This window comes from Balaenoptera ricei, chromosome 9, assembly GCF_028023285.1.
Source record: "Balaenoptera ricei isolate mBalRic1 chromosome 9, mBalRic1.hap2, whole genome shotgun sequence".
Classification (NCBI taxonomy): domain Eukaryota; kingdom Metazoa; phylum Chordata; class Mammalia; order Artiodactyla; family Balaenopteridae; genus Balaenoptera; species Balaenoptera ricei.
Window position 1 is genome coordinate 16,847,013 of NC_082647.1, and position 9,584 is coordinate 16,856,596.

The 9,584-nt window shown below is 45.9% G+C and overlaps 1 protein-coding gene across 1 annotated transcript in view; it reads right to left on the bottom strand.

The window, feature by feature from the left end:
• Positions 1 to 9,344, bottom strand: part of CHRM2 (cholinergic receptor muscarinic 2) — a 156,622-nt gene extending 147,278 nt beyond the window's left edge. The window contains exons 1-2 of the mRNA XM_059932636.1: positions 9,041 to 9,344; positions 8,613 to 8,778 (exon numbers count right to left, since the gene is read on the bottom strand). The gene's annotated coding sequence lies outside the window, so the exon portion shown is untranslated. The remainder of the gene's footprint in view (positions 1 to 8,612; positions 8,779 to 9,040) is intronic.
• Between the last annotated feature and the right edge of the window lie 240 nt (positions 9,345 to 9,584).

Consider the following 9,584-nt stretch of genomic DNA (forward strand, 5'->3'; position numbering starts at 1 on the left):
TGAAACCAAATGTTCTGATGCTCTCCAAAGAACACAATTAAGTAGAGTTTTCCTATCATTTCCTATTTTCATGCTGGTTATATGGTGGCAGGGCAGAGGGGGGCACAGAGTATTAGAAAACCTTTATCATGTTCAACAATATGAAATTGTATGAAATTTATGTTCTTCCCTTACCAATCAAATTATTCCATGCTTAGCTTTTATAAAGAGTAGGAAAAATTAGCCTTTAGGTAATTCTTTAGCTCCCCATTTCACTCCTTTTAAGAGCTCCTTAGTAGTTAGTTAATTAAATAATCAAGAAATAATAGGCTTGTCTTCCTATATTATTTCATCTTGTTTACTGGCTTGGCATAGTTGGTGAGGTAAGGGAAAGCTTCTTTGTTTTACTGAAGTGGAAGACATTTTCGTGACCAAGGGTGAGCAATAACATCAGGAGAAATCATCATCTTTCCTCTTCCTAGAGGAGGTATTCTATCAGCCTGTTACTGGGGATCATCACAGCGAACCAACATTTTGCAAAAGTAACAGCGAAATGTATCCTTATTAACATTTATGACAATTCCCCCACTCTCCTCCACTAGAACTCCTCCACTAGAGCTGGGAGAGAGGAAGAGGAAGAGGGCCAGGTGCTCGGTCCAGCTAGATTAGTAATGAAAACCTAGACAGAACACCAGATAGGAGAGTACACAGAGGAGCTTTGGAACCATGACGATATCTTCCCAAGAAGGTATCAGAGAGAAAGAGGAATTATGGACAGGGAAAATGAAACAAGGCATAGAAAAGAAATCAAGTGCTTATTTCTTAAATAGCCAGGACTGATTTAACTCTAAGGACATAAGGTATGCATATGGGACTGTACCCCATCTAAACAAATAGGTATCAGTGTCACATGACATGGAAGAGACGTATCTTTATCTATGGATGTTCTCCTGAATTGTTACTCATCAACTGTAACTGAAAAGTCAGATAGTCTCTGGCCACAACTAAGCTCTCAGTCTCGATGGCCCACACAAGGTGGAAAACTCATTTGATGATACTGGCAGCAACATGGGTTGAACATCTAATCTTCATTCTTCTCCAATGCCCTTTAGATGCCAATTCTTCTATCTGGTATTATTTAAAATGTGGTCCTGTGATTATCCACCTCAGTATCACATGAAGTGCTAAACATACAGATTCCTGTGTCTGAGCCCAGATCTGCTGACTCAAAATCTTTACAAGAAGAATAGAGTATTTCAAGGACTCAACCTGTGAATAAACCTCTTCTAAAAGACTTCTTAGAAGACTTTTAAATAGTGATTCAAATAATTCAGAATCTGGTAATTTAAAACACTATACCTGATGACTATGAATGTTGACTGCTGAAAATGTAGATCCAGTCCTGCCATGAGATCAACATTCAAGGGTGTATAGGGTCCTCAGCTTCAGAAAAAAGAAGTTCTGCTTTACTGAACCCAGTAAACACAGATAACATCAAAATACTGCCCTGCTACCACATGATTTGCTGTTTATTTTCACTGATCTTAAAAACACTGATCTTTAGTTTTGTTTTTGTTGCACATTAGCCATGGTCTGAAAATTTGACTTTAGTATTTGACCTATGGAGATGCCTATAACTTCTTTGATACAATAAAATGGAATGGGGAACTATGCATATTTTTAGGGTTACCTATTATCTATACAAAACATTGTGGAAAAATAAAGCTCCATATTAATAAAGCTCTGTTTCTAACACATTTGAAATGTATATTTCTGTCATTTATACAAATATGGCCTCTGTTCTCATCTTAGATATCATCAGCATCCCTAACAAGTTCCAGTTCGTGCCCCATTACCAGCACCAGGTAAAAATCGTTCAACTTGCTTAGCAGTCTTACAGGTTAACCTTTTTGTAAATAGTTCATCTTAATATCCAAGAAAACAATTCTGCCAATCCCAGAGAGCTCTTTAAAGTGAAAAACCCTAGTTTTCATCTTCCAAGGAACTTGGCTGGGACTATTAAATGCTCCAAACGTCATTATTATTATACTGACTATACATATCAACGTAACAAACACATAATGAATACACAGACTGTGTCATGCAATGTACCTGACTGTGGGAAATTAAATGAGATTATAGGATGTTAAATATTTAGCAAAATATCTGCCACACCATAGCTTTTCTTACCGATTATTATTCGTTTGGGGGATGACTAGTATAAGTGTGATATTTATCATTGCTTATTAGTATTATACTAATAATAAATTAGATGAAGAGAAGGAGGAAGAAGAGGAGAAGAATAAAGAGAAAAAAGCATATTGACCAATATTTATTTTGTATTTACTCTGGGACAGTCATTACACTAAGCTGTTTATATTTAATACCTCTTTGTGTAGGGGGAATGGAGAAATGGCTAACATATAGGGCTTGGCATAAAGGCTTTGATCAGTTATGGAAGATCTCATGTGGGTTTGACTTTAGAATTTATCCTAGACAGCTGAGAAATAATAAAGAATTTTTAACAAGAGAATAACATGTTCAGATTTGCATTTTAGAAAGGTTATTTTGGCAGTGTGAGGCATAGATTGCACTAGGGAAAGACTGGAGGTGGGAGACCATAGAAACACAAGGCTCTGGTGGTAGTTCAAGTGAGAGATGCTAAAGAGCTAAAAAAGCTGTGTGGATGGAGAGGAGGGGATGAATTCCAGACAAGTCTCAGAGATAGGTTTGACTTGATGACACCATTAGATGGTGACAGTAGAACTGGAGTGAGGAAGAAAGAAGACATGTTTAGAGCATATCAACCTCACTTCTAATTTGTGAGTAATAATAATATGCAGATTGGTATTCACACAATAATATAGAGCAAAACTTCTAAGTTTCTCACATAACAAAACAACAAATTATACATACACATTATTATTATCATCATCATTATCACTATTATATATCTTATCCAGCAAGAACAAATGTGGAGAATGGATACATGTATATGTATGGCTGAGTTGCTTTGCTGTGCACCTGAAACTATCACAACATTGTTAATTGGCTATACTGCAATATAAAATAAAAAGTTAAAAAAAAACCCCAATGTTCCCATTCTAAAGATAGAACCCTTCCATTTTGAAATTTAAAGACTTAAACATAGAAAACATTCCATTAGCTTCTTCTTCCAGAGATATCTCAATGTCTCCCACAACAAAACTCTTTGTTTCCTATAGAAATATTTTCACAATAATGTTAAACACAGAAGGGTATAAATATCCCCCCTTTCCCATAATCTTCTAGAATTCTACACAGCAAACAGCACTTAATATGCACAGGCAATGAATGTTTCCTACTAATCTCTTTTCTTAAAAACATACTAATTCAGAGTCTTTCTTGCTTTTGTCTACCTCAAATTATCATTGAAATTGAAATTCAAACTTTAAAAAAATGTTCTTGCCCTCTCCACAGTAGTGTGCTTCCTGTTACCGAACACCAGAGGGCGCCATTCAGTGACTGCCTGGATTTGGGAGAGGGGGAAAAACAAAGAAGGAATGGCACTGCTAGTGAAAGAGACTGATTTTTTAGGGTGTACCCTTATCTACCATGAAACATTACCATGGTAACCGCACCAGTTAAGATGATTGTATATTTAGGTCACAGTATAAAAGAAGGAGCTTGAACATGTGTGCAGAAAAAGGGAAACGAAATAAAGTAAGACAAGAATATATCAAGTGTAGAAGGAGGCAAACCAGCCAGAACATGCCTCACACTTTGCTAATTGCAGGCTCACAAAGTCACATCATGCCTTTCAAAGCAAAGGTGGATGATCAACTCTTAACTAAAATCAGAAGTTGCCATTCAAACTTAGAACCTTAAGCACCAGCAATCTTAATACAAAGAAAGAGGAACTCATTTGGAGAGACAACTAGATGGAAAGTTGGGATGTGTGTATTCTGAGGCAGTCCTTGGTTAGCTGCATCACAATGGGAAAACCTCTTCATTCACTTCAATGCTTAACATGAGTTAAACTGGATAATATCAAAACTCTCTTTCATCCTTTAGCACCAGACAAAAGAAAATCTCAGTGTCGCTATAGGTGAAAATAGCATCAGCCAAAACATCAGGTGATTTCATTGCCCCTGTTTCCCTCTACCAGAGGCAGTCACTGATTAATCAGAACAAGCAGTTTGTGCCAACTAAGAATCTAGTTGGCGATGAATCTTTCTTGCTTAGGGTTGAGGGGACACAACAAGAATATGCAGAGTTGAACTAAAAGAATGGGGAGCACATTGTTGAACTCTGAATACCACAGTTGTGATTTCCCCAAACATAGCGGAAAATGTGCACTACAGCTATTCATCAGCACAGTATAAGACGAAGACTGGAGTCCAACAGGCTTATGTTTGAATCCAGGGGCTGCACCTTACTAGCTGTGTGATCTCGGGCCATTACCTGACCCCTCTGAATGCTGGTTTCCTCATCTGTAAAATGCGGACAATAACATCTACTTCATAGGATTGTTGCAATGAGAAAATGAGAAAACTGATTCATCTATTCACTCATTCAACAAATATTTAATAAACTCCTAGGACGTGCCAGACACTATCTTAAACAATGGGGATAAAGCCCTGACAGAATAGATGATATAACATATGTGAGGTGCTTAAGACACTTTCAGGGACTTAGAACACACTCTATGAAAACGCATTTCCAAGGAAAACGACCTGCTTCCTTTGTCCCACACAAAACACACACTATCACCACCACTACTGCCATGTGACCAAGCTGAGCTTTGGGGTATGCAGTCAGTACACTTGCTCTGACACCTTCGAAGGAAAGCAGTCCCAACATCTGCTCGATGAACCAAAGGTAGACAAAATGGGGACAGGTGACAGGGAATGAAAGCCAGGTGGTAACAGTCATGAGGAGGATATACTGACAGTGTTTGATACAGAGGAGTCCACTGAGGAAAACAACACAGGTCTGCATCATAAAATGCCAATCCAACTCAAATATAAGGTTAAATGAAGAAAACCAGGTCCCTCAAGGGAACTGTGTGACAAAATGTTTCTGTCAGTCTCTTGGAGACTGACATTACTCCTACTGAGTAAACTGAAGTAAGATGAAGATAAGAGTAAGAGTGGGGTTTGAGTGGTCATATTTAGACAATTACTCATGGGCATTCTCTCACGGGCATACTGCAAAAACTGACATCGGTGATGGAGGTTATTATAGTGGCTGTTAACGGCATGCCCGCAGATCCTCGCCCTCATTTTCTTCACCCGTTCCCTCTTCGATTCCTTTATTCTATTGCCCCCTCTTCTTCCTCTTTTGCACTTGCTTTACTTTGCTCCCTGCTGTGGGTCAGAGAGCCAGGTGTCTCCTGATCAGCCTGCTGTCCTCCTCCACTGAAGTGGGTGCCCTGCCTTCCCTGTGAGCCGGCAGGCTGTGGTCTGCTGTTTTCTTCAAAACTCTGACGCTGCCCTCCCTCTTCCTGTGCCCTGGGCCCTGGGGGCTGGCTACCCTGAAATCAGAATTGTAAAACTGCCACTGAATGTACATCCAAGTGCCTGATGTTGGGGGTTATCTGGGCAAAGAAGGGGATAGGATCATGTTTGGAGCAATGTGGTTTTTAAATGTGAAGATAGCAATCTCTGCCCCCTATGTTGACATACCGGGGGACTCCTTCCAAAGGGATTTTTATCAATGTTTGACTGCTAGTCTCTTGTACATCCATCCCTGAGGTCAGCTGAGAGCTAAAAACACATTCTGTGGTTCTCTTGAACTTAAACTAGGATAGGGATATTCAAATCGACCTATTTTCTCACTCCATCCCCCCCACCCCCAGACACCCTCAGACACTTACATAAACAAACACACCTTTCTTTTGTAGGAAGACCAAGCATCTGTCAGGAAGCTCACCCTTAAGTTTTGGGTCCACGGACTTTACCCCACTCCCGCCCCATTTCATTCACAGAGTTTTAAAACAGTAAGCTGAGGTGGTTGGAATTTCCATGCCTTTGTAGGGTCAAGTTTTACTTTTCAGTTTTAATTGGCATAATTGTTTAGCCTAGTAAAGCATATAGAGTCAATAGAAGTTGCTTATCCTACTGCCACAACTGGACACATTACTAATAGCAGTAATAACAATAAAAATTCACCTGGCATTAACTTATTACTTCTTGAATCCTTAGCTGCCAAATCCTGCAAAGCTGCAACATTGTTGGCACAAAATTTTTCCATCCATTTTCCAAGAGTCTCAAAAGTGTGCTTTCTGAACTGCAGCCTAATACAGTTCTTACTGTGATCAACTGGTTTACTTCTATGATTATGACCTTGTTGTTATCACCCCGAAGATCACACACACACACCCCTAATTGCAGTTTGTTAAGTGTGTCATCATCCTTATTATTTGCTTATCAAGGAAAATGTACTCTATATATCTCCTTGCTATACATATTGCCAAAAATGCATACATATATACAGACTGCCAACAAAGTACAATGGGGGGCCTTTGGGGCACAAGGCCGGGTTGAATAGCTGGAGTTTATGAGCTGCCTCACTTTCAGAGCCCTCTCAAGACCGGTAAACCTGAATGGCCTGGAGCGAAGTGAGGTGCTGGTCCACTCCAGGACCTGGCCATCTGAACTTCCCCAGAGAAAGGCTGCCCCCCCAAGGGTGGGCTCTGCCCGAGGCAATCGCTGAGGGTCTGGGGCGCCGCAGCATCGGGTCCCTTAATGCTCTGCGCAGCCGCAGCCAGAGATCGAGCGCTGGGGGCCTTTTCCCTTCAGTATCTCCCCTCACCCCACCCTCAACCCAAATTCAAGTTTTTCCCAGGTCTTTCCAATTGCCCCACGGTTTCTCTCTGCAATCTGCGCTGGCTCCCCTCTCCTCTGGCCCAGCCCTCGGAGGAGCCAAGGCCACGGCCATGATCGTGCTCTGGAGGTGGCCATTGCTGCAGGCACTCAGGGCGGTCGAGCTGGGGGCTGCGTGACGGAGCGCGGGCGGGTGTGCCGTACAGCATGTAGATGCGTGTTTGTGTCGCTGCCTGCGTGTACTAGGGGACAGGCAAACTACACGAACCCACTGCCACCCAGCGCTAAGAAAAAGAGCACGAAAAGCAAAACAAACCAAAAAAAGAAAAGATGAAAGGGAACTAGAAAGTCAATGCAGGGGATTCCGGAGCTTGAGGACCTGGAGGCGCCGTGCTCTGGATGGGCTCGCCGCGCCTGGGCTGGCCGACTTGGAGCCCTTGGTGGCCTCCGTCACAGACATGCCGTGGCCGTGAACTGACTAAGGACACGGTCGGGCAGCTCGGGTGAGATGTCAGCGGACAGCTCTGCTTGCCTTAAGCGTTTACCTCCATTTCTCTGCTCTCCTCCCGCCTCTCCGTCCCGAGCGACTCCCCAGAGATATTTCCATACAGGCAACATTGGTCTCAAGGCCTGGGTCTGGTGAGCTCAGCAGACGCTCCTTTGGACGATTTTGTGGCACAAAGCAGCCTCGAAGACGGCGACGGGCAGGAGGGTAGAGAAAGTGATGGGGGCGCTGGAAGGAGGCTGAGGCAGTGGGTGTGTGCTGCTTTCCGAGTCAGTGATTTCGGGGAATCTTGAATCTTGACCTCTTAAGAGCTCTCCTAGGCATGCAGCCTCCTGCCCCGCGGGGGGCGCCCCAGGGGCGCGGGGCAGAGCGCACAGGTGGAATTTCTGCTCGATCTCCCCTGCTCGGGCTTGGACCGCACCTAGCAGGTTCCAAGAGCTACAAGTTATCTGCGATCACCCGGGTCCTCAGGTGTGGACTGCGAGGGACATTGTGGGTGCAGCTGTTCGCAATCTGTGACCCCGAACCCCGCCGGGGTGGCCCAGAGCCCATTGTGAGGTGGCTGTCGGCAAAGCCCAGGCACGGTCCGGGACCTCGCGGGCTCCGAGCTGAGACCCTGTCCTCAAGTCGAGGCAGACAGCCGACCTCGTGTGCGGGCCGAAATGGGATGGGGTTGCAGAAAGCTTCCTCCTCCTCTGTCTTGGGACCCTCTCCTCATTCTTATTCCCCTGCCCCCTGGCCATGCTCCTTGGACCGCAGTACCAAGCCTGTCTCCAGCGACTTGGCGCGGGCGCCCAAAGGGCAGTTCAGAAGGCGGAATCAGGGGACCATATGGAGCCAGAGGAGCTGGGCCTCCACCCCAAACGCCTGGGAGACGTGGCCAGACCCCAGGCTGGAAGGAACGTGAGGGGCAGGAGAGGGCGAAGCTCTCCCGTCTTTTCCTTGACAGCCTGTCGGGGAGGAGGAGGGAGTCGGGTGACAGTGGAGGGAATGGCGGGCTGGGAGAGGGAGCGATGCCCCGGCCGGCGCGGCCCCCAGGCTACCTTTGCCACCTTCCTCCGGACTCAGTGACCCGCGGAATCGCATCCTTGTCCCGCGCTCTGCCTCTCTTGCCCCTTCTTTCCAGACCCGCCATCGCTGCCCTCAGTTCTCCAAGCCCCAGAAACCAAAGTTTCCTTTCGAGGATCTGCACTTGTGGAGGAATTCTCCAATTCCCTAACACCTGACCCCTCCGCGCCCACTCCTGGCAATTGGGAGGGACCCCGCGGTGCCAGGGTCCCTGGCGCTGGCAAGCAGAGAGCTGAGCAGTGCGCTGTCCTTACCTGCCGCCGGATTAGCTCCAGGTGCCTTCCCGGGCTGCAATATCCCTGGTGTGGGCTGGCAGCAGCGTGGAGGAGCCCTTCGCGGGTTCGGGGCTCACCGGCCAGGGAGCGAGCTGCGCTGCGCTCAGAGTCCGAGGCCAGGCGCCGGCTTGCTTTCTCCCTTGATCTTGCAAGCGAAAAGGAAAAGATTAGCTGGTGCCGCGACACCCAGAGGGGTGGGGCGGGGGAGGCGGGGAGAGAGCGGACCCGAAGGCTCGGGCCAGAGCTGTGAGGCTCGGGCGCGCGCTAGCAGAGTCGCGCACCCCACACCCGTCCCAGTCGCTTGACGAGTCTGAAACCCCTTTGCGGTGTAGACTGGACTTAAAGTGACACTGCCCCCGCCCTCCACACCAAAACACCAAAGGAGAAGCAAAAAAGGAGTTTCAAACCTGGCTTTCACGAAGAAGCTGAGACTGGAGAGCAAGACCGAACAGAGACCTGGCTGGACTGGCGAGCTGGGCGGGATTCATTTCTTCACCGAAGTGCTTGGGGAAGTAAGGGAAGTAGTAATTAGTGTAGGGGCAACTAATTACTAATTAGTTCGGTTCCTCTGGCGATCTCCTAGTGGAATCTGCAGTTTCAAGGCTCTGGCCAACCCGCAGGCTGGAGCGTGTGTGCGTTCGTGTTTGTGTGTGCGTGTCCGCGTGTGTATGTGTGCACGCGCGCACTCGCTGGAGCGGGTCTCTGCGCCCGGGCACCTTTGGTGTAACAAGAGAGCGTGCGTGTGTTCGTGAGTGTGTGTTCGATTAGCTGCAATGGGCGGACAATTTCTGGAAAACATTTACAATTTTCTTTCAATATGACAGGATTAGTTGCTCCTCCAATGAAATCTTCTCTGCTCTCTGATTTGGCGGTTCTTCCGAGCAAATATGACAGCCTTTTCTCCAGGCTCCTTTCTGCTCCTTTCCACGTCCATCCCCAGAGCCGAGCTCT